General features: G+C 41.8%; 1 protein-coding gene and 2 pseudogenes across 1 annotated transcript in view; 1 reads left to right on the top strand and 2 right to left on the bottom strand.

Moving 5' to 3' along the window:
• The window catches only part of LOC111970299 (haloacid dehalogenase-like hydrolase domain containing 3), a 354,076-nt gene that overhangs the window by 105,583 nt on the left and 221,991 nt on the right, over nucleotides 1-26,502 (top strand). The gene's annotated exons all lie outside the window — the stretch shown is intronic.
• LOC111970305 (green-sensitive opsin-like) lies at nucleotides 1,783-14,716 on the bottom strand (annotated as a pseudogene).
• LOC111970706 (green-sensitive opsin-like) lies at nucleotides 19,837-24,686 on the bottom strand (annotated as a pseudogene).

The raw sequence follows: 26,502 nt of genomic DNA, 5'->3' as shown, positions 1-26,502 counted from the left end.
TTCAAATTCAAACTTTTGGAGTAAAGAGCTAAAATAAGAAAACACGCTTCACTGTCCCAATAATTACGGMGGGCACTGTATTTGTCCTACATTTGAATGTTTTTACAAAATATTTACAGCATTTTATTCATGGCCCCCCAAAAATTCACAAAATATCATACATTGGAAAAGGTATCAGAGAATGAGGACCAAATGTCAGTGAACAAGGTACTACATACAGACACAGGATATGACCACCAACATGTGACCAACTGGGGTTCAACCTGGGTCTCAAGCATGACACAAGACAGCGTCGTTAGTTTTGGGAGGTACTGTAACACAACTCTTCAGGACAGATTTTTCCGAACCACCTCTGAAAATAAGGACGAAGACCWCAGGAGAAAGACTTTTGTTTTACAGTTTGTGTTTGTAACACAACTCTTCAGGCCAGATTTCCCCAAACCACCTCTGAAAATAAGGATGATGACCTCAGGAGAAAGGATTTTGTTATAAGGCATTTATAAAATAAATCTCTTAAAATGGTCACTGATCAGTGAGTTTGTATCATAACATTACTATGGTCTTGATCAATCATTTGGGCGTATTTCCAGATACAACATTTCATGATTTGGCTGATGAATCGTTTGTAAAGTGATCAGCTAAACAAATTGAAATAGCAAAGTAAAAAAAAAGAAATGAATTAACTGTATAAATAAATACATTAATTATGCATCCATTTATTTGTCCCATCCTACATTGTCTGTTTTTTTATGAAGTATGTACATTATTAGATTCATGTCCTATAAGTTACATATACTGTAAATACATGTTTATTCAATGGTCTCTTAGAATGCATCCAAGTGCAGACAACAAAATCAAGATTGCGACATCCATTTAAATAAAGTTCCACATATGTCTTACCACCAAGTAAAAACAACTYGGTTGAGCAACCTSAGAGGAGCATTAAAAAAGGAYGCTTCTGGGCTGGGGTGTAACTTCTTACATATTGTTACAGTGTGGTACTTAGCTGTGTTTAGAGTAGAATTTCAGACGTGTTTCATATCTTAAAACCATTTCCTGCATTCAAATAACCTAGTGGCCTCATGGGTGGAATGTCATTAATATTTTTCATAATTTAACAATTAATATTGTTTCTATGTCAAACTGTTTTGCTATATTTCAGTCTTCTGTGATGTATATAAAGTTTTGGGATACAAACTCAAAATTGAATACATTTCAACTCTACATCTGATATGGTACAGGTGTCTTCTTTTTTGTAAGCCAATACCTATATGTGTGAGGTGTATACTTTTGTTTCAAAGTAAATTTGTTTAAGACTACCAATAAGCAGCGTGTGTGACCCTGATTTAGCCCAYTGCAGTAAAAGGTTAATATGGCCTTTCCGTGTATACATTAGCTTGTTGAGAAAATCCATGGTGACACTATAGGTTAAACACAGAGCTTAGTGTCACTGTCAGCACAATCAATCACCGATATCTGACACCAACAGTGACTGTCAGACACATAAGAGCAGCTTAGGAAGAAGTAAATAGAATGAAGAGAGGATTCAGAGTCCCAGAAGACTTGGCCCAGAAGAGAAGAGTMCTGTCTTGCTTGTTGACACAGAAGAAGCCCCCTCATCACCCATTGAGTTCTTTCCACAAAACAACATGGCCAGCATGTATGAATCTGTAGAGAAAGAATAAGGACCACATGCCAGGGACTAGATACAGACTMTTGTATAGGACATGGCAATTAAGATGAATTTGCAATAAATGAATTACTTATTTGGTAGTACCTTGTGTATAAATCAATTAATATTGTTGGTCGCGCCTAACATGTGTGACCAACTGGGATCAAAACAACCAAACATTAATTCTCATATAATTATATTTTTGCACATATCCATTCAAAAACATTCAACGACACAAAAACCTTTTGATGCATGCATTTATTAATCTAAAATAACATTAAAAAGTATTTATAAAATGTTTTCAGCAAATTATTGCATAAAGGTGGCCAACAAAAGCCACATGTACATTGGGTGTACAAAACATTAGGAACACCTGCTCCTTCCATGAAAAAGACTGACCAGGTGAATCCAGGTAAAAGCTATGATCCCTTATTGATGTCACTTAATCAGTGTAGATGAAGGGGAGGAGACATATTAATGAAGGGTTTTTAAACCTTGAGACAATTGAGACATGGATTGTGTATGTGTGCCAGTCAGAGGGTGAATGGGCAAGACAACATATTGAAGTCCCTTTGAACAGGGTATGGTACAAGGTGACAGGCACACCAGTTTGTGTCAAGAACTGCRACGCTACTGGGGTTTTCCCACTCAGCAGTTATCCATGTGTATCAAGAATGGTACACCACTCAAAGGACATCCAGCCAACTTAAAACAACTGTGGGAAGCATTGGAGTCAACATGGGCCAGCATCCCTGTGGAATGCTTTCGACACCTTGTAGAGTCCATGTCCTGACAAATTGAGTCTGTTCTGAGGGCAAAGGTGTGTAATAAATAGAACAATTATGGTTGTCGGCTCCTAAGCAATTTAAAACTCCCAACAATCCACATAGTTGTTATTGGAGACTTCTCTCTTCCTGGATTTCCCACATGTGAAGGGACATTAGGGGCACAATCAGCAACTCAATATTAGGAAGATGGTCTTAATGTTTTGTACACTCAGTGTATGTAGCCTCATTTCGTACCAATTCAATCTCAATCCTTCAAGACAAAAGCATGAGAGTAGTTCACTATGCCATTTCAAGGTCATCCATTCACAACAGGCATCTTACCACCTCAGCTATGAAAGCAATTATGTAGAGAAGGTATTGTGTGAAGCAATGGAAAAGAGTCCTAATGTGGTATGTATGTCATTCTTTTGAAAAAGAATGACAGTCAGTATACCAAGTGCAGATTTGTGAAAGGGTAGAGATGCCTTGAAAGGTAATTACATTTCCATTCTAATCATTTAGCAGACAATTTTATCCATAGTGACATATAGGAGCAATTATGGTTAAGTGCCTTGCTCAATCAACAGTTTTCACCTAGTCGGCTCTGGGATTCAAGCCAACAACCTTTTGGTTACTGGCCCGACGCTCTTAACCGCTACGCTACCTGCTGCCCCCCTCCCCTGTAATTGGCAAGAATCCACTTTCTGTCACAGTAGCATGACTTGCCTTTTAGTGGTATTGCTGTCCTTTACAGCAGGTGATGCTCAGAGGGGAATTGTGTCTCAATGTGACGGGTGCCCAAAGCTATGGAGCATAAACCAAACCTTCAAGTGGTTATTCATGAAAACTCTTGAGGATTCACCTTGCTGGGAAAAAATGAAAAATCACAGTGTGAAAGTTCTCCTGTGCTTCGGTGATCTAAGAAACTGCAACATAAAATGCAGAATAAAAATGGGCTATGTTTGATTATGCAATGTTTTGAGGACTGTACTGTAAGAGGGCATCTTCTGATTAAAAAATCAATCTACCTAATTGAAAATATGCCAGTCCATGTAAAAAATGTAATCCTTTGAAGTTGTTATGCAGGGCCCACAGAGGACACTTCTGTCTTGCTTGCTGACACAGAGGTCTCATCATCAGCTCCTGAACTAATTCCTACAGCAGCCAACATGCAGCTACGGAACTGTAGAGAGAGAAGGATAATTAGAGGAATAGCTTGTTAACGTTCTCAAGTTGCCCAACATAAAGCATGATGCACAAAAAGAGAGAGATCAAAATATGTTACCAACCTGTTTGTTCATCAGCACATAGATGACTGGGTTGAAGATGGCTGAGCTCTTTGAGAAGAAGGCTGGAATAGCCATGGCTGTGGCTGTAAAGGCAGCTCCTTTGTTGAAGAAAATCCAGGCAGCAAAGCTGGCATAGGGGGTCCAGGCAATCAGGAAACCACAAACCATCAGGAAGCACATACGTGTCACTTCCTTCTCAGCTTTCTGGGTAGATGCTGAGTCCTGCTGGGAAGCTGCAGCCTGAAAACAAACAAGGGAAAACACATGAAGTCAGWTAATCAGGTAATTGTTTGATAAAAAGTATGGGCAGTATATCTCAACTACGTTCAACCACCGAATATCGAGKGATTAATTTGTTGTGTTTAGGAAAAAGGGATAGACAAACTGTCTGTCTGTCAGCAGTGTACTAGYATTAACCGTCATACCGCCTTGACTGTGAGGACAAGGCTTCCATACGTGAAGAAGATGGTGATGACAGGAACACAGAAGTGGCAGGTGAACATGTAGATCACATATGATTCATTGTTGAAGCCTTCGGCTAAGGTGTAGTAGTCAGGTCCACATGAGCACTGCATGCCCTCTGGGATATATCTATATGGGAAAGACAATAAATGAGCCTGTATTGAAATATTTTACTTTAAAATGTATAAAAGGTTATCACAGCTATGCCTCGAATTAAGTCTCTGAATGATAGTCTTTCAGAAAGGAGTTTACTATGAATACAATACTTGTCAAATGTATAAAATCAGATTATTGACTTAGATGCCGTTTATCTATACTTATGCAGTATAACCAGATGAGATGGTTTTTGCCCTGTCTCAGTGCCAAATCCAATCCCGAAGGSCAGAATGTTGAGAGGCTATTGTCAGCATCCTAAAAACACAAACTCAAAATGCCACCTCAAGGTCAGATCACAATCTTTCCCAAAACCTTCCTGGCCACTGTGATCGGATCTTTGAGAACCAGATACTATTTTAACTTCAGGTGTAAATTAAATAACTGAATCTAGAATAATGTGTCACCTTATTTGAAAGAAGTGGTCAGTTTACTGTGCCAGTTAAGTTATGAATAACATAACAACGAGAAAACTGAGAGGCCAAGGCTGAAAAGAGCTACTGTACAGTACTGTAGTAGAGAGCTACTCAAGTGGGCTCCCGAGTGGCGCAGCAGTCTTAAGCACTGCATCTCAGTGCAAGAGGCGATACTACTGTCCCTGGTTTGAATCCAGGCTGCGTCACATCCGGCCGTGATTGGGAGTCCCATAGGGCGGTGCACATTTGGCCCAGAATCATCGGGGTTTGGCTGGGGTATGCCTTCATTGTAAATAAGAATTGGTTCTTATTAACTGACTTGCCTTTCCCCAGTCTTTTGAAGTGGGGAAAGGTTGGCAAATTGTCTGCAGATTGATTGCCTGCTCCCTCTACAGTACCAAACCAATCTTTAATTTCTCATCCAGTTAAGTATTAACTAATCAGACTGGGTATTTGACACAGTTTGCAATTTATCTATCCATTGAGGGTGAATCCTAACTTCCACTTATCTCAAATATTCACTTAGTCTCCTATTTAAACCAATGCACAAAAAAGTGAAACTTTAAGTCGAAGTTGCGATTCGCACCAATGTAATCAACGGGGTGTCACACCCTGGTGGTACTCACGCCTCAAGACTATATTAGACCATTGGKGTCTCCGGTTCTAAGGCAAGGCTGCACTGATGCATTCACTGGTTTAAGCCGATATGGCCAACATGTTTCTTCTAGTCTTTCCACTAAGGCTGAATGAATAAACCACGTAAAACGACTTTAATATATTTTTTTAGTTTGAAGACCTATTCATGCTCCATTATTTCTGAGTACAGTGGTCTCCAGAACGTCTCAGTTACATTTTAGTAATTTAGCAGATGCTCTAATCGAGAGCGATTTACAGTTAGAGCATTAATCTTAAAATGGCTATGTGGGACAACCTCATATCACAGGCATAAAAATACAAATGTTCCTCAACGTAACTATCAGTACAGTCAGATCTAGAATGGCGGGGGTCAAGGAGGATTATTTAAGAGACTGTTAGAAGAGGTAGGGTTTCAGATGTTTAGAGGTAGGGCAGTTCCTCTTGCTGTTTCATAGGTAAGCACCATGGTCTTGTAGTGCATGCAAGCTTCGACTGGAAGTCAGTGGAGTGTGCGGAGGAGTGGGGTGACATGAGAGAATCTGGGAAGGTTGTAAACCAGGCGGGCTGCAGCATTCTGGAAAAGATACAGGGGTTCGATAGCATAAGTGGGGAGCCCAGCCAACAACGAGTTGCAGTAGTCCAGACGTGAGAGGACAAGTGCCTGGACTAAGACCTGCGCCACATCCTGTGTGAGGTAGGGTTGTACTCTACGGATGTTGTAGAGCATGAACCTGCAGGAGCGGGTCACTGTTTTGATGTTTTCAGAGAATGACAAGGTGTTGTCGAGGGTCATGCCAAGGTTCTTCACACTCTAGGAGGGCGACACTGTGGAGTTATCAACCATGATTGAGAGGTCTTTGAGCGAGCAGGTCTTCCCCGGAAGGAAGAGCATTTCCGCCTTGTCAAGGTTGAGCATGAGGTGGTGGGTCGACATCTGCCAGGCACGCAGAGATGCGTGTCACCACCTGGGTGTCAGAAAGGGGGAAGGATTAAAGTAGTTGAGTGTCATCTGCATAGCAATGACAGGAGTGACCATTTGAGGATATGACGGAGGCGAGTGACTTGGTGCATAGAGCCAAGATGATAGGGCCTAGAACCGAGCCTTGGGGGACACCAGTAGTGAGAGTACGTGGTGTAGACAGATCCTGTCCACGTCACCTGGTAGGGGCGGCCTGCATAGCCTGAGATGCCCAGCTTTTAGGGTGGAAAAGAGGATCTGATGGTTCACGGTGTCGAAGGCAGCAGATATATCTAGTTGGAAAAGAACAGAGGAGAAAGAGTCAGCTTTGGCAGTGCGGAGAGCCTCCGTGACACAGAGAAGAGCAGTCTCAGTTGAGTGACCCGTCTTGAAGCCTGACTGGTTAGGGTCAAGAAAATCATTCTGAGAGAGATAACGAGAAAGTTGATCAGAGACAGTGTCCATCCAGAAGTGGTGCTCCTAGTGGCCRGGGACTTTAATGCAGGAAAACCTAATGTCTACCAGCATGTCAGATGTGCAACCAGAGGGAAAAAAACKTTTAAAACTCTAGACCTTTACTCCACACACAGACGCAAACAAAGCTCTCCMTCACCCTCCATTTGGCAAATCTGACCATAATTATATCCTTCTGATTCCTGCTTACCAGCAGAAACTAAAGCAGAATGTACCAGTGACTCGCTCAATACGGAAGTGGTCAGATGACACGGATGCTAAGCTACATGACTGTTTTGCTAACACAGACTGGAATATGTTCCGSGATTCATCCAATAGCATTGAGGAGTATACCACCTCAGTCACCGGCTGCGTCAACAGGTGTGTTGCCGAAATTGTTCCCACAGTGACCGTACATACATATCCCAACCAGAAGCCATGGATTACAGGCAACATCCACACCGAGCTAAAGGYTATGGCTGCCGCTTTCAAGGAGCGGAACACTAATCCAGACGCTTATTAGAAATCCTGCTATGCCCTCAGATGAACCATCAAACTGGCAAAGCGTCAATACAGGAATGAAAATGAATCCTACTACACGGTTCCTGACRCTCATCGGATGTGGTAGGGCTTGCAAACAATTACGGACTACAAAGGGAAAGTCAGCCGCAAGTTACCCAGTGATGTGAGCCTACCAGATGAGCAAAATGCCTTTTATGCTCGCGTCGAAGCAAGCAACGCTGAAGCACGCATGAGAGCACCAGCTGTTACGGATGACTGWGTGATTATGCTCTCTGTAGCCGGTGTGAGCAAGACCTTTAAACAGGTCAACATTCATAAGGCCACAGGGCCAGACGGATTACCAGGATGTGTACTCAAAGCAAGCACGGACCAACTGGCAAGTGTCTTCACTGACAATTTCAACCTCTCCCTGACCGAGTCTGTAAAACCTACATGTTTCAAGCAGACCACCATAGTCCCTGTGCCCAAGAAAGCGAAGGTAACCTGCTTAAATGACTATCGACCCGTAGCACTCACGTCGGTCTCTATGAAGTGCTTTGAAAGGCTGGTTATGGCTCACATCAACACTATCATCCCAGAAACCCTTGACCCACTCCAATTCACATACCGCCCCAACAAATCCACAATCTCAATTGCACTCCACACTGCCCTTTCCCACCTGGACAAAAGGAACACCTATGTGAGAATGCTGTTCATTGATTACAGCTCAGTGTTCAACACCACAGTGCCCACAAAGCTCATCACTAAGCYAAGGATCCTGGGACTAAACACCTCCCTCTGCAACTGGATCCTGKATCTCCTGATGGGCCGCCGCCAGGTGGTAAGGGTAGGCAACAACACATCTGCCACGCTGATCCTCAACACGGGGTTCCCTCAGGGGTGCGTGTTCAGTTCCCTCCTGTACTCCCTGTTCACMCACGACTGTGTGGCCAAGCACAACTCCAACACCCTCATTAAGTTTSCTGACATCACAGCGGTAGGCCTGATCACCGACAACGATGAAACAGCCTATAAGGAGGTCAGAGACCTGCAGTGTGGTGCCAGGACAACAACCTCTCCCTCAACATGCGCAAGACAAAGGAGATGATCATGGACTACAGGAAAAGGAAGGCCGAATATGCCCATATTCACATCAACTGGGCTGTAGTGGAGCGGTTGAGAGTTAAGTTCCTTGGTGTCCACATTACCAAACTATCATGGTCCAAATATACAAAGACAGTCGTGAAGAGGGCACGACAGGTTAGTGCGTATGGCCTAGTACGTCACTGGGGCCAAGCTTYCTGCCATCCAGGACCTATATACTAGGCGCTGTCAGAGGAAGGCCCCAATTTTTTTTTACTCCAGTCACCCAAGTCATAGACTGTTCTCACAGCTACCGCACGGCAAGCGGAGCACCAAGTCTAGGTCCAAAAGGCTCATTAACAGCTTCTACCCATAAGCCACAAGACTGCTGAATAATTAATCAAATTGCCACCCAGACGATTTACATTGACCAACCCCACCACTTTATTTTTACACTCTGCTACTTGCTGTTTATTTTCTATGCTTAGTCACTTTAACCCTACCTACATATACAATATATATATACCTGTCTCTTATACACATCTAGATACTCGGTGCCGGTACCTCCTGTATATAGCCTCAGTATTGCTTTTTTATTGTGTTACTTTAGTTAATTTATTTAGTGAATATTTTCTTAACTCCATTTCTTGAAATGCATTGTTGGTTAAGGGCTTTTAAGTAAGCATTTCACAGTAAGGTCTACAACTGTTGTATTCGGCGCATGTGACAAATATAATTTGATTTGAGACAGCACGCTCAAGTGTTTTGGAAAGAAAAGAATGGGATACAGGTCTATAGTTTTTKATGTAAGATGAGTCGAGTGTTGGTTTCTTGAGGAGGGGAGCAACTCGGACCAGTTTGAAGTCAGAGGGGATGCAGCCAGTGGTCAGGATGAGTTGATGAGGGAAGTGAGGAATGGAAGAAGGTCTCCATAGATTGTCTGGAGAAGGGAGGAAGGGATGGGGTCGAGTGGGCAGTTTGTCGGGCGGCCAGACCTCACTAGTCACAGGATGTCATCTGGAGAGAAAGAGGTCAAGGCGTGGGGTAGTTCTGTGTAAATGAGACAAGTGGACTCAATAGGCTGAGTGAATGAGTAGCGGATGTCGTCAACCTTTTTTCAAAGTGGTTGACAAAGTCATCCGCAGAGAAGGAGGACGGAGAGGGAGGGGTTGAGGATTAAGGAGGGAGAAGAGGTTCATAGGGTTAGACACAGAAGCTTGAAATGTAGAATGGTAGAACGTGGCCTTTAGCAGTGGATACAGAGGAGGGAGTGAAAGTATGATAGGTCCTCCAGAAGTTTAGTTTTTCTCCATATTCGCTCAGCGTCCCCTGTTCTGTAAGCTCTTTTTGCTTGTAACGAGTCACTCGGCCACAGAGCAGGAGGGGAGGGCTGAGCCGGCCAGAAATAAAGGAGACAGTTCGAATTATAGGATGCAGAAAGGGAGGAGAGCAGAGTCGAAGAGGCAGAATCAGGAGACCGGAGGGAGAATGATTTAGCAGAAGGGGGAGATGATAGGGTAGAAGAGGAGAGAGAGCGAAGACTGCAATGGCGCATTACCATCTAGGTAGGGGAAGATTAGTTAGGATTAGAGGAAAGGTAAACAGAAAAGGAAACAACGTAGTGATCATAGACCTGGAGAGGGCAAGAGAGGCAAGGAGAGGAAAAAGAGAGTTGGAAAGGAATGAATCAAGGTCAGACGACGGGAGGTTGAAGTAGCCAAGTACGAAGAGCGGTGAGCCATCATCAAGAAATGAGCTTAAGGAACTCTCCAAGGGCACCTGGTGGGTGATATATGACAATAATGTTAAGCTTGAGTGGACAAGTGACAATGACAGCATGGAATTCAAATAAGGAGATGGACAGATGAGAGAGGGAGAAAAGAAAATATCTCCACTTAGGAGAAATGACAAATCATTGCAGCCAAGAGGTGGGGAGCATCTGTAAAGTCTAAAGTCTAGAAAACATACACACACAGTTGACAAAGCTACAAAAGAGCAAAATGATATCTGTAAATAACTAGGTAAGATACACAAGTGACAGAGTGGTGTGGAGCCTTCCTCTATCTCGAAGAACGCCGCAGAACCGTCTATGTTTCAGTGATGGTCTTAGTTTTGAGACACGACCGCCACCTACACCTGCTGCTGAGAAACCAGGGGAGACTGAAGAACTAACACTAATTGCTAATTGCSTAGCATCGGTGCAGAGCACACCTCCCTGTACTAATTGCTGATTGCTTAGGAGAGATTAAACCACTCCCCCTCCAATACAGCCACTGATTACCAAAACAAGTCACAAATTGCCCTGCCMCTTGATCCTGGTTGATGTGTCAATAACTGTCGGCAAATGATGAGCAGTCAGCAGTTCACACACCAAGTAGGCCACTGGGAAGACAGTACTAGACAGAAAAAGACCAAAACATGATACTTATCACTCCTGGAGATATCAGGAGTCTTCTAGCTATAGAATGATTTGAAGTTAACAATCAGACAAGCTAAGTTGCAGTTACAACATCAGTAAAGTGATCTGAGTCAGATAACCACATATCCAACTCAGGTTGTCCTATGCACCTCAAGATCATGTAAGCTATCCCACTGACCTAAGGTCTAGCCTAGCCTATGGGAGAGAGTATTTAGGTYCATGCTAAGGTCTCAGCTAAGGTTCACTGAACTACATCGACTAAACATACTTGGCCTTAACACCCTGCATTCTTTTGTTGGCTATCATTTTCTAAGCTACTCAAGATTGGGCCTCATTAGGTCTGGTTTTCAAATCTGTTCACACTATCCTTGCAATGCAATCATTTCTAGCCTAAAATTGGCATTATCCCTCTTCACCTCTCCACTAAAAAGGCTGATGTGGCAAGGTTTCTTGAGTAAAACCAGAAAAGGCCATTTGTGGTGAGCAAGATGAGTTACCCCCTTGCAATGTATAGTTCTGTGAGACCTCTTATTACAGGTTTGTACCATCGCTAGGACCCATTTCTCAATAYTTAGGTCACTTAAAAAAAAACTCTTCACACAGTTCTCCTAACCAACTTTCAGCCTGGCACAGTAATTAATTTCACATACAAAATGCAGTAAAACTACCAAAACACTTCATMCATGTCTCAAATCAACTCATTCTTCCATAACACTAGCAAAGGTTGTCACCCAAAAAACACACTTTGTCACTCATAAAACAATGACCTAAAAAAAACTAACAACACGTAGCATTACATAATGTTTTCTTTTGTAAAATGTCTTTACAAAACAAGAATGACACCTCTCTACTGTTTAGAATCTACTGCAGTATATGTTACAGGAATGAATCAGACATGATGCAATATGCTTCAATATGTTTTCTGTCATTTTTTGGCATTGAGTCATTCCAAAATAAAATAATTTATATATATACCATCCACCGATACAGATACAGTAGCAATACTAGTCAACCCTGTCTTCTGMATTTGGCCACAGGTTCTCATCCACATTACATCTTATGTCATCTTGGGCAATACACCTGGGAAATAATATTTTGGCATGCCTGGTCCATCCCTGGCAATCTTCTGCAGATATGTCCAGGCATCCAGTATTCATTGCATCCAGGAGGGACATTTGATCATGTGGATGGTGGTCATAAACCTTCCACCTCCATGAGGAAAATAAWTCCTCTATGGGGTTGAGGAATGGAGAGTMAGGTGGGAGGAAAARTGACACCATCCKRGGATGGGCTGCAAACCACTCTGTGACTGCAYGGGASKGGTGAAATGCCACATTGTCCATACAATTACAAACSTTAGCCGATTTCGCCTCACTGCAACCCTTTCCTCACCTGGCACAACCCTTCCATAGAGGTCATCCAGGAATGAAATGAGACGCTCTGTGTTGTATGGCCCAATTAGCGGTTTGTGTAACAGCAATCCATCAGAGGATATTTCTGCACACATTGTGATGTTGTCACCCCTATGGCCCGGGACATCCACTGTGGCTCTTTTCCCAATCACATTCCATCACATTCGTTCCTCGCTGCCGTGTTTTGGCCAAGTGAAACCAGCCTCATCCACAAAGATGAATATGTGGGGTGTTTGCCTGGCTTCAATCTCCATGACTCTCTAAAATAATATTACGGTAGTTTACATTATACCTAAAAACATGCCATTGTGTGCCTCTGCCCTGTTTGGTTTTGTTCAAAACCAGTTCTATATTTTACAGTCATCTTACCTGGACATATTGGTTTCTGAGTTGCTTGACTCGTTCGGAGTTCCTCTCAAAGGGGACAGTGTACAACTGCTTCATCCTGACTTGATGTTGTTTCAGGACTCTAGAAATATTTGTTATGCTTACATTGTGAATATTTCCAAATGTAATGTTGTCTGCCAACACTCTGTCGCGAAAATCTGTGAGTTTTATGCCATTGTTTCTGATGACCATATCAACGATTGCAGTTTCCTGCACAGCAGTGAAAATTCTACCTCTCCCACCTGTGGGAGGTAACCGTTGGGTTCTAAGCAGAAATACAAATACAATTACACACAAGTGGATTTGGAGGCTTTGCTCAATTTACTTCTGTAATGTGCAGTTCAGTCAGATGCCCTTGCAGAATGCACATCTCACCTGTTTTTTTGCCRGAAATTTCTCACAATAGATGCCACTGTTGAGCGTTGCAGATTTGGCTGCACTCTTAGACCAGCCTCTCTCATTGATAGAKCATGATTTATTACATGATCAATTATAGTGGCCCTAATCTCATCTGACACTACAGCTCTTGATCTTCCTCTCAGTCTTCTTTCACCACGCGTACGTACTCCTCTCCCTCTCCCTCTCCCTCTCCCACTCCCAGCCACTCTTCTTCCTCTGTCAGCCACTTCTCTATCTCTGGCTGGGTCCATGTTTACATTACAGTACAGCATTATTCGTAAKATGTCCACCTTTGTATAGATRGTAATGACATTGAAAGACTAACACCCGGGTAGGTGTTCAGCCACAATGGGAATCAGCTGTGGTTGGTCTAATTGTTTTGATAGTATTTCATTTTTTAGATTTGGAATATATTTCAATACAGTATTACTGTAGAAATATAGCAAATTGCTGTCTTATTCAATTTTGTGTTATGTTAGGTTTTTTACTTAAGTTTAACAGTTTTGAAAAGAGTATGTAAACTAAACAGAGTTTTGGTGGTGATTGTGTCTGAGAAAATTATTCATGAAATTTGAAAGATGTAGTCATTGAATGCATGTTGTGCCAAAGCAATGAAAAAGTATCCACAGTTTAGCCCACATAGACTGCTGTTGTGCTCACTGTTTGAAGAGTTTTGAAAAGGTGACCTAAGTATTGAGAAATGGGTCCTAGTCATTGTAAAAAAAACTGTAATCAAAGTTTTGAGTTACCTAGACCAGCCAACCAATGGAGGGGCAGCACAGGTCATAGCCATGACCCAGGTGAATGCACATCCGGCACCAGCGTGGGTGGTAGTGAACGTGAAGCTGCCCATGGGCTTGCAGACCACAATGTATCTCTCAAGGCCTAACAACACCAGAGACCACAGAGAAACCTGACCTAGAATGAGACAAGGAAAGTGAGTAGTATATATGTTGTCCATTTGGTAGCTGAGACTTCTTCCAGCATCTCCATCAATGTGTGTATCTCAAACAATTAATGTTTCGTAGACCAGGATGGTTGCTTATATCAGTCGTAAGTTGAGACACAAAAGTATTATGTAAATATAGCAACAAAATAACTAGAATTTGACTTAGTTGGTTGTATTACACAAATACGCTTTTATCCAGTGAGACCAGGTGAGACAACCAGATATCACAGTCATAGAAAGTACTTTTTCACATAATCCAGTAGTTATGAACAAAGTCAGTGCTAGTAGAAAATACAAAACTGTTCTTGCGTGTGGGGGTTGTGTATTGACTGTGATGTTCTCTTACCTCCGATTGTCTACCATGAAACCCTCAATGGCACAGCCAATAGGTCCAAAGACGAAGTAGCCTTTGATGGCGGTAATGAATGTAATGGTGAATCCAAAGATTACCATGATCATTCCAGCTGCAGCCAAGTTGACCAGAATGAGTTGAGGGTTGCTGGAGCTTCTTTTGTCGCTGTGACATACAAGGTCAGACCGTTGATGGGGAATCCAAAACAGATCAGAAAACATGTAGACAGCAAGCAGATAGAATTGCCATGAGTCTGCCAAGTAAAACTGGGGTATTCATAGGGACTTCTTACAAGTCCAGTCCTGTTGGACATGGGGATAGAAGTGTTTCTTCAGTGCCGTTCTGCATCTTTAACCAGGGAGTGGTTGAGATGAAAAGTGGAGAATCTGCTCTAGCTGCAGTCTAGTGTCTTCTGGCTCCTTTATTATCTGGGATGCTCTGTATGTTTATATACCCTTCTAAGCAGCCTCATCAGGATCAACTGGTGATCAACTGGTGATCAAGGAGAATACCACGTGGGGGTGGGGGGATTTGAATGAGAAAGATTTGGATAATTGGTCTTGTCATTAAACACCTAGATGATCTTATCACAACACATATATATTTAGGATCCAGTTCAGAGTGGGTTCTGTTCTATATATAGAAACCAGTTTTATTCACAGAGCCTGACAGATTTAGCTGATGCAGTGATTTGTCACCATCACAAACACACAGTCTGTTACTGAGAGTGTGTGTGGTGTGTGTGTGTGTGTGTTGTGGTGGTGTGTGTGTGGTGTGTGTGGTGTGTGTGTGTGAGTGTGTTGTGTGTGTGGTGTGTGTGTGTGTGGTGTGTGGTGTGTGGTGGTTGTGTGTGTGTGTTGTGTGCGTGCGTGCGTGCGTGCGTGCGTGCGTGCGTGCGTGCGTGCGTGCGTGCACCTTTCACATGAGAAAATGGGGCTTAATGCTTTATCTCAATCAGCCAGAGACACATTTATCTCTCAATGGTTTTCAAAAGGAGTACCAGAATATCAAAATGATTTGATGGTGAATTAAAATTGAAGCATATTTATTACACGCTGTGTGTTTGTATGTTGAGCAAAAAGTAAGGTTTATAGTTAAAATGTATATATGTATATWTATTGCAGCTTTCAGGATCAACCAAAATATGTTTTTTGCTTCTGGTACAACTATCAGTTCCTTTCTGACTGGTTCTTGCTTGTCATCTCAATCAATAATGTATTTTGAATGATAAACACCCATTTACATTGAATGTTTAAAAATTGCATGTTTAATGTTTAATAGTTGTATATAGTATGATAATCTCAAGACCAGTATTGTATGCTGCAGGTTAGCTAGCAAGAAGCAACATACAGTATATTCAGTAAACCAATATGTAGCTATTGTCACGTTCTGACCTAAGTTCCYTTTTTATGTCTTTATTTTTAGGTTGGTCAGGGCGTGAGTTGGGGTGGGCATTCTATGTTGTTTTTCTATGTTTTGTTCTGTAGGTGATTTTCTATGTGTTTGGCCTAGTACGGTTCTCAATCAGAGGCAGGTGTCAGTCGTTGTCTTTGATTGGGAGCCATATTTAGGTAGCCTGTTTTCATTTGTGTTTTGTGGGTGGTTGTTTCCTGTGTCTGTGTTTGCACCATACGGGACTGTTTCGATTTTCGTTTGTKCATTCACTTTGTTATTTTGTATTTTTGTAGTGTTCAGTTTTACATATTAAAATGGACACTTACCACGCTGCAAATTGGTCCGATATCTCTTACTYCTCGTCAGAAGAAGAGGAAAGTCGTTACAGCTATTTAATAACTGAATATAACTAATAGTTTTTGCTGCTTGTCACAATCTATACAGTATGTACTGTGTATGGCTATTATTTACAATGAAAATAGAATGTTGGATTATATTSACTTTGCATAATGTTACCAATAGAAGGCACTGTTATAGATCTGTTGCTGGCAAGCTAACCGTCTGTCGGTTAGCTAGCTAGATAGTAGACTGCTTTCCCATGAACAATTCATGATTGGAATAGTCTATTACTTGTTTATATCATATACAAAAGGAAATTCTTGAAACCAATGGTCAGTTATTTTGTATCATACAATTTCAATGGTCTTGATCAACCTGAGGAATCTAATAAAGTTATATTTTTGCCAACTGATCAGCTGAACAAATACAAAAAGCAAAACAACAAAAAACGAAACCACCAAACACATTATTATGCATACCTTTATTTGTTCTACATTTTTATGATTTTACAAAATATCTACAGCATTTGATTCAAGGCACAAAAACACCATAGATTGGAAAAGGTCTCTCAGGATGCTTCAACGCATCCATGTGCAGATCACAAACTCAAGGTTGAGACATCCATTCTTCAGATGTTTAAATTAACTACCACATGTATTCCACAACAAGAATAACAACTCAGTTCAGCAAACTAGTTGAGAGCAGTCATTTCATGAAGTATTGACTGGGCTTTACCGTCTTATTTACAGTTATTGTGTTGTGCTTAAATGTGGTGAAAGTAACCTTTTACTGCAGTGGGCTAAATCAGTGTCACATGGAGTGATTCTTGGTAGTTTAAAAAACAAATCTATTTTGAAACAAAAGTACACACATAGTTTTGGACAAAAAAGAAAGGAAAAAAAAGAAGAGACCTGTACCATGTCAGATATAAAGAGTTGAAATATATTACATTTTGAGTTTGCATCCCAATATTATGTTTTATATATTTAAATCAGAGGAGACTAAAAATAAAACAAAGTGTCTTGATAAATAAACACCAGATTTCCATTATTTAAAAAAAAGATAAAAATGATGAATAGCATTCCACCCATGAAGCCAAAGAGGCTGGTTTCGGTCAWTGACTGCAGGAAARGCCTCTATGACCTATAGGTGTACACCTTAGCTTCATGAGAATATCCATCCTTGCTTAATTAACACAGAGTTTAGTGTCAGTACTGTCAATCACAAATACAAATCCTAGACACAACCAATGGCTGCCAGACACCAATGAGGACATATATGAGGATACTGTATGTTTCTATGCAGGGTCCACAGAAGGCACCTCTGTCCTGCTATTTGACATAGAAGAAGCTTCTTCATCACACAATGGGTTCTTGCTACAGAACAAGGTGATCACAGCATGCAGTTACGGAAATTAAGGGAGAGAATGAGAACCAAAAATCAGTGAACAAGGTACTAGATACAGACACAGGATATGACCACTAACATGTGACCAACTGGGGTTCAACCCGGGTCTCCTACATGCCACAAGAGAGCGTAAGTCCCTTGAGCTAAAGCCTATACATTAGTTTTGGGAGGTAACACAACTCTTCAGGCAAGATTTCTCCGAACCACCTCTGAAATTAAGGATGAAGACCTCAGGAGAAAGGCTTTTGTTATAAGGCATTCAGTGGTGTAAAGTACTTAAGTAAAAATACTTGGAAGTGCTACTTTAGTAGTTGTTTTGGGGTATGTGTACTTTACTTTACTATTTATATTTTTGACATCTTTTACTTTTTGAATGCTTAGCAAGACAGGAAAATGGTCCAATTCACACATTTATCAAGAGAACATCCCATATCATCCCTACTGCCTCTGATCCGGCGGACTCACTAAACACAAATGCTTCATTTGTAAATTGAGTGTTGGAGTGTAACCCTCACTATCCATACATATACAAATGGGGCTATCTGGATTGCCTAATATAAGGAATTTAAAATGATTTATACTTTTACTTTTACATTTAAGTCATTTAGCAGACGCTCTTATCCAGAGCGACTTTTTTTACTTTTGATACTTAAGTATCAAAAGTAAATTTAATTGCTAAAATATACTTAAGTATATGTAATAACAAATACTTTTAGACTTTTACTCAAGTAGTATTTTACTGGGTGACTTTCACATGTGTCATTTTCTATTAAGGTATCTTTACTTTTACTCAAGTATGACATTTGGGTACTTTTTTCACCACTGAAGACATTTATAAAAGAAAATGGTCAAAAGTCAGTGAGATTGTATCATAACATTACTATGCTTTTGATCCCTCATTTGGGTGTATTTCCAGATACAACATTTCATAATTTCACTGACGAATCGTTTGTAAAGTGATCAGCTAAACAAATTGAAATAGCAAAGTAAAAAATAATGCATGATTTAAGCATCCATTTATTTGTCCCGACCTACATTTGTATGTTTTAGAATAAAGTACGTACATTATTAGATTCTGGCCTAACAGTTACAGTACATAAATATAAAGATATATTCAATGGTTTCTCAGAAGGTATTAATGCATCCAAGTTCATTTAAATAAAGTTCCACATATGTCTTACCACCAAGTAAAAACAACTCGTTTSAGCAAACCTTTAGAGGAGCGTTAAAAAGAACGCTTCTGGCCTGGGGTGTACCTTCTTATAYACAGTTACAGAGTGGTGCAAAAACCCTCTCCTGTAGTTAAATGACCTATTGGCCTCATGGGTGGAATGTTATTAATATTTTTCATTATTTAATCATTAATAAACATGTTTTTTAGTTTTTTATGACAAAAAAAAATGTTTTTCTATGTCAAACACTTTTGTTATTTTTCAGTCTTCTGTGATGTATATAAAGTGTAATATTGGAATACAAACTCAAAAATTGAATGCATTTCAATTATATATCTGACATGGTACAGGTKTGTTATTTTTTGTAAGCCAATAACCATGTGTGTGAGGTGTATACTTTTGTTTCAAAGTAGATTTCTTTAAGACTAACAAGAAACACTGTGTGTGACCCTGATTTAGCCCACTGCAGTAAAAGGTTAATATGGCCTTTCCGTTTATACATTAGCTGATTGAGAAAATCCATGGTGACACTATAGGTTAAACACAGAGCTTAGTGTCACTGTCAGGACTATCAATCACCGATATCTGACACCAACAGTGACTGTCAGACACATAAGAGCAGCTTAGAATAGAATGAAGAGAGGATTCAGAGTCCCAAAAGACAACAGAAGACTCTGTGCTTGGCCCAGAAGAGAAGAGTCCTGTCTTGCTTGTTGACACAGAAGAAGCCCCCTCATCACCCATTGAGTTCTTTCCACAAAACAACATGGCCAGCATGTATGAAACTGTAGAGAAAGAATGAGGACCAAAAGTGCAGCTCAATATTAAGAAGGTGTTCTTTATGTTTTGTGCACTCAGTGTATGTGTTCTCACTTTCTACCAATAAAATCTCAATCCTTCAAGACAAAACATGAGAGTAGTTCACTATGTCATCCCAAGGTCATCATTTCACAGTAGGTTTCTTACCACCTTAGCTATGAAAAGCAATTAGAAGGTTTTGTATGAAGCAATGAAAAATGGTCCTAATTTGGTATGYATGTCACTGTCTTAACATAAATTACAGTCAGTTCAGATATGTGAAAGAKTAGAGGTGCTTTGAAGTGTGCAGTGTAATTACATTTATATTTGAGTCATTTAGCAGACCCACTTATCCACAGCGACTTACAGGAGCAATTATGGTTAAGTGCCTTACTCAAGGGAACATCGACCGATTTTTCACCTAGTCGACTCAGGGATTTGAACCAGCAACATTTCAGTTCCTGACCCAACGCTCTTAACCACTAGGATATGTGCCGCCATCGCTGCAAAGGCAGCTCTTTTGTTGAAGAAGATCCAGGCAGCAAAGCTGGCATAGGGGGTCCAGGCAATCAGGAAACAAGCCATAACAAACCTCATACGTGTCACGTATGGGTAGATGCTGAGTCCTGCTGGGAAGCTGCAGCCTGAAAACAAACAAGGAAAGACACATGAAATCAGGTAATTAAGTAATTGTTTGAAAAAATGTATGGGCAGTATACACTGAGCGTACAAAACATTAGGAACACATTCTCTTTCCTTGAAGCTATGATGTCACTTGTTCAGTGTAGCTGAAGGGGAGGAGACAGGATAAAGAATGATTTTTTAGCCTTGAGACAATTTWGACATGGATTATGTATGTGTGCCATTCAAAGGGTGAATGTGCAAGACAAAGATTTAAGTGCCTTTGAACAGGGCATGGTAGTAGGTGCGGGGCACACCGTTTTTAGGTGTTTTTTGTCTTTATCTGTTGTGGTCTAGTACTATATTTTTAATTGCTAGGGTCATCTACACTAAGTGCTGCCTGTCTTCCCAGTTGCCGACGTGGAGTGTGAACTGCTGACTGCTGACTGCTCATAATTTGCAGATAGTTGTTGACACAACCAGGATCAAGGGGCAGGGCAATTTGTGACTTGTTTTGGTAATCAGTGGCTGTATTTGAGGGGGGGGAGTGGTTTCACCTCTCCTAAGCAATCAGCAATTAGTACAGGGAGATGTACTCTCCAMCTCTGCTAGGCAATTAGTGTTAGTTCTTCAGTCTCCCCTGGTTTCTCAGCAACAGGTGTAAGTGGCGGTCGTGTCAGCGGTGGTTTTGTCGCAAATCTAAGACCATCGCCAAAACATAGACGGTTCTGCCGAGTTGTTTGAGGAATGAAAGAGAGGAAGGCGCGACATGACTCACTCACCTAGATATTTGCAGATTACAGATTTTGCAGCTTTGTCAACTATGTGTGTGTTTTCTATACTTGTTCCCACCTCTGTCCGGTAGGCATTACATACGCTCCCCACCCCTTGGCTTCAACCCTTCTAATTTAGTGTACCCTGCACACAAATCCTATGTGGAATGCAGGGTCTCTGGCAGCGTTTGGAACTGCCGATCTGCAGTCAAGAACACCGAATTCATCTGAGCCTATGCTGCCCTTCTGTCCCTTGACTAAGACATTAATCACTTCAGAGAACACTGCTACTCCAGCAACTCTTTCTTCCTCTGACTATGTTTTCTCTCATAGTCMGAGAGCATCTGGTCATTGCGGTGGTGTCACAGGTCTACTCTTTTCTCCTAAGTGGAAATGTTCTATTTTCTCTCTCTCACCTGTCCATCTCCTCATTTGAATTCCATACTGTCACTGTCACTTGTTCACCCAAGCTTAACATTATTGTCATCTATCGCCCACCAGGTACTCTTAAAGAGTTCCTCAATGAGCTTGACRTCTTGATAAGCTCATTTCCTGACGATGGCTCTTCGTACTTGACGACGTCAACCTCCCGATGTCTGTCTTCAAATAATTTATTTMCAACTCTCTCTTTCCCCTCCTCTCCTCTTTTGATCTCACCATTTCCCAGTCTCCTCCAACTCACAAGAAAGGCAATACACTTGACTCTTTACTACAGGCTGCTCGCCTATTATWCTCACTGCAACCCTCCTCCAGGTCTCTGATCACTACATTGTTTGCTTTTCTGTCTCCCTATCCTCCAGCCCTAATCACTCAGCCCCTACCCAGATGGTCATGCACCATTGAAATCTTCGCTCTTTCTCTCCCACTACTCTCTCCCCTTCTACAACTGCCTTCCACCTTCCCCCCTTCTGACACCCTGCGTGCCTGGCAGATAWCTCAACTTGGATTCCGGCCCACCATATCAAGCTCAACCGTAACAAGACAGAACTGCTCTTCCTCCCGGGGAAGGACTGCCCGTTCCATGATCTCGCCATCACGGTTGACAACTCCACARTGTCGCACTCCCAGAGTGAAAAGAACCTTGGCGTGACCCTGGACAACACCCTGTCGTTCGCTGCAAACATCAAAGCAGTGTCTCACTACTGCAGGTTCATGCTCTACAACATCCATTGTAGAGTACTGTCCTATCTCACACAGGAAGAGGYGGAAGTCCTAATCCCGGAACTTGTCCTCTACCTGGACTACTGCAACTCGCTATTGGCTGGGCTCCCCGCTTGAGCCATGAAACCCCTGCAACTTCTCCAGAATGCTGCAGCCCTCCTGGTTTTTTAACCTTAACAAGTTCTCTCATGTCACCCCGCTCCGCCGCACACTCCACTGCTTTCCAGTCGAAGCTCGCATCCACTACAAGACCATGGTGCTTACCTACAGAATAGCAAGAGGAACTGCCWCTCCCTAYCTTCAAGCTATACTCAAACCCTACACTGAGCACTCCCTTCTGCTACTTCAGGTCTCTGTCTATCTTCTGTAAACATCTGAAACCCTACCTCTTCAAACAGTATCTTATATAATCCTCCTCACCTCGACCACCCCTCCCCCCCGTGCACTTTGTACACTCAATGTATTTAAACTACTTTCAACCACCAAATATTGATTSATTGATTTGTTATGTGTAGCAAAATAAGGTAGACATACTGTGTGTCTGTGTGGATGTGTTTGAGCAGTGTACTACAATTACCGCTTTTGTCACACCCTGATCTGTTTCACCTGTCTTGTGCTTGTCGCCCATTTTCCCCATTATCCCCTGTGCATTTCTACCTGTGTTTTCTGTTTGTCTGTTGCCAGTTCGTCTTGTCTCGTCAAGCCTACCAGCGTTTTCCCGTACTCATGTTTTTCTCTCTAGTCCCCGTTTTCTAGTTTTCCTGTTTTTACCATTCTGCCTGCCCTGACCCTGCCTGCCATTCTGTACCTTGTGACACTGCCCTGGATTACTGACCTCTGCCTGCCCTGACTGTGAGCCTGCCTGCCGTTCTGTACCTTTCGGACTCTGCTCTGGATTACTGACCTCTGCCTGCCCTTTACCTGTCRTTTGCCTGCCCCCTGTTTTTGTAATAAACTTTTGTTACTTCAAACTGTCTGCATCTGGGTCTTMTCCTGAGGTCTGATAGCATTGACTGTGAGGACCTTTTATGTGAAGACGATGGCGATGGCAGGAACACAGATGTGGCAGGAGAACAAGTACAAGACATATGATTAATTGTTGARGCCTTTGGCCATTGTGTAGTAGTCAGGTCCACATGAACACTGCATGCCCTCGGGGATGTATCTATGTGGGAAAGACAAATAAGCCTGTTAAGATATTTTACTTTAAAATGTATAAAAGGTTATCACAGTTATCCCTTGAATGAAGTCTTTAAATTTTAAACTTCTTTCTCAAGGGCCATTACTATAAATACTATATTTGKCAAATGCATTAATACGATTATTGACTTAGATGCTGTTTAACTATATGTATGCAGTATTAGCAGATGGGATGGTTTTTGCCCTGTTTTAGTGCCAAATCCAAACCTGAAGGGCAGAATGTTGAGAGGCTATTGTCAACATGCTAAAAACACAAACTCAATATGTATACTTCCACCTCAGGGGGTAGTCTCAACAAATCAGATCACAATCTTTCCCAAAACATTCCTGGCCACTATGATTGGATCTTAGAGTACCAGATAGGATTTAAATATCTGSTGTAAATGGAATTCATTATTCCAAATACAATTTTCATCTTATTTGGAAGAGGAAGTGGTCAATTTACTGTGCCTGTTAAGTTTTATGAATACCATTGAAACAACAAATTGAGAGAACTGAGAGGCCAAGGCTGACAAGAGTTCCTCTACAGKACTGTAGTAAAGAACTACTTAAACTCTCCCAGTCTTAAGCTCTAAATCTATTGAAATGGGGGAAGGGTGGCAGATTGCCTGCAGATTGCTTGCCTGCCCTCTCTACAGTGTACATACAGTACCAAACCAATATCAATMATTTACTTCTCATCCAATTATGAATTAACTAATCAGACTGGGTATTTGGCACAGTTTGTAATTTATCTATCCATTATGGATGAATCCTAATTTCCACTTATCTAAAATGTTCAATTAGTCTCCCATTGAAATCAAAAAATGACTAGGWGAAACTTAAATGGAAGTTAGAATTTGCACCAATGTGATCAACAAGGTATCAAACCCTGGTGGTACTCACACCTCAAGACTACATTAGACAGGGTTTCCCAAACTCAGACCAGGGTTTCCCAAACTCAACGTCTCAGCTAAGGTTCAGTGAACTACCTCGACGAAACATACTTGGCCAAAAAAAGGAATGCAGCGTGGTAAGGTTATAATTTGCTGGGTCTGGTTGGACATGGTTAAATTCGAAATATGTTCATACTATCCTTGCAATGCAATCATCTCTAGCCTAAAATTGGCATTATCCTTCCTCACCTCTCCACAATAAAGGCTGATGTGGCATGGTTTCTTTAGCAAATAACAGAAACTGACATTTGTGGTGCCCAACATCAGTTACCCCCTTGCAATGTATAGATTTGTGAGACGTCTTATTAATCAAAGTTTTGAGTGACCTAGACCAGCCAGCCAATGGGGGGGGGGGGGGGGCAGCACAGGTCATAGCCATGACCCAGGTGAATGCATATCCGGCACCAGCGTGGGTGGTACTGAACTTGAAGCTTCCCATGGACTTGCAGACCACAATGTGTCCCTCAATGGCCAACACCACCAGAGACCACAGAGAAACCTGACCTTCAATGAGACAAGGAAAGAGAGAAATACAGTAGTTATAACATGTTTTCCATTTGGCTTCCAGCATCTCCATCAATGTGTGTATCTCAAACAATTAATGTTTTGTAGACCAGGATTGGTTGCTTATATCAGTCGGTTACTTGAGACATAAATGGTATTATGTAAATATAGCAACAAAATAACAATAATTTAATTTAGTTTGGCTGTATTACAGAAATAAGCTTTTATCCAGTGAGATAACCACATATTGCAGTCTTAGAAAGCACATTTTCCTTAATACAGAAGTTATGAGAAAAGTCTGAACTAGTAGGAAAAAATATATTTGTATTGCATGTGTGTGGGGGATATCAGGAAAAAAAGGTAGGGTCAGACCGTTGATGGGGAATCCAAAACAGATCAGGAAAAACATGTAGAMRGCAAGCAGATAGAATTGCCATGGATCTGCCAAGTARWACTGAGGSTATTCAWAGGGACTTCTTACAAGTCCAGTCMTGTTGGACATGRGRATGTAGAAGTTGTTTCCTTCAGTGCCGTTCTGCATCTTTAACCAGGGAGTGGTTGAGATGAAAAGTGGAGAATCTGCTCYAGCTGCAGTCTAGTGTCTTCTGGCTCCTTTATTATCTGGGATGCTCTGGGTATGTTTATATACCCTTCTAAGCAGACTCATCAGCGATCAACTGGCGATCAAGGAAGGTACCACGTGGCGGTTGGGGGGTATTTTATTGAGAGAAATTTGGATAGTTGGTCTTGTCATAATCACCTACATGATCCTATTGCAAAACATATACAGTATTTAGGATCCAGTTTCAGTGGGTTCTGTTCTATATATAGAAACCAGTTTTATTTACAGAGCATGACAGACAGAGCTGATGCAGTCACTCTGTCACCATCATCAACACACAGCCTGCTACTGGGAATGTGTGAGTGTGAGTGTGAGTGTGAGTGTGAGTGTGTGTGTGTGTGTGTGTGTGTGTGTGTGTGTGTGGTGTCGTGACTTGAAGACTCTTATTTATCTAATTAGCTAACTATGTTTAATTGTTACCAAATTAAATGAATCATCCAACAATTAACTCGTTAGGATCTGGGGCACCATGAGAGCGGTTCTTTCAAAAGTTACCATCTCCCAAATTAAACTCTATTGTCACGTTCTGACCTTTATTTTTGTCACGATTGTCCAAGGGAGAGAGAGAGGACCAAGGCGCAGCGTGTAAAAAATACATCTTCTCTTTATTAAGGAGATGAACGAACGAAGCAAAACAACAAATAGACGACCGTGAAGCTATAACCRAACAAAATGCAAACATGCAACCTAGACACAGACACAGACCTAGACAATGACCCAACAAAAACATGATGCCCATGGCTGCCTAAAATATGGCTCCCAATCAGAAACAAATGAACGACATCTGTCTCTGATTGAGAACCACTCAGGCAACCATAGACATACCTAGAAACATTCACTCAACCATAGACATACCTAGAAACATTCACACAACACAAACCCATACACTAAACCCAACACCCCCTTATCCATATAACCACCCGAAACGAGACAAAACACAAACATTCCCCATGTCACACCCTGACCTAACTAAAATAATAAAGAAAACAAAGATAACCAAGGCCAGGGTGTGACATAACCCCCCCCTTAAGGTGCGAACTCCGGGCGCACCAGCATAAAGTCTAGGGGAGGTCTGGGTGGGCGTCCGTCCGTCCACGGCGGCGGCTCCGGCACAGGTCGTGGTCCCCACCACACCATAGTCACTACCCGCTTACGTAGCCTCCTCCAAATGACCACCCTCCAACTTAACCCCACTGGATTAAGGGGCAGCACCGGACTAAAGGGCAGCACCGGACTAAGGGGCAGCACCGGACTAAGGGGCAGCACC

The sequence above is a fragment of the Salvelinus sp. IW2-2015 genome, linkage group LG11 (genome assembly GCF_002910315.2).
Source record: "Salvelinus sp. IW2-2015 linkage group LG11, ASM291031v2, whole genome shotgun sequence".
NCBI classification, from domain to species: Eukaryota; Metazoa; Chordata; class Actinopteri; order Salmoniformes; family Salmonidae; genus Salvelinus; species Salvelinus sp. IW2-2015.
This window is presented reverse-complemented; position numbering and strand designations above follow the sequence as displayed.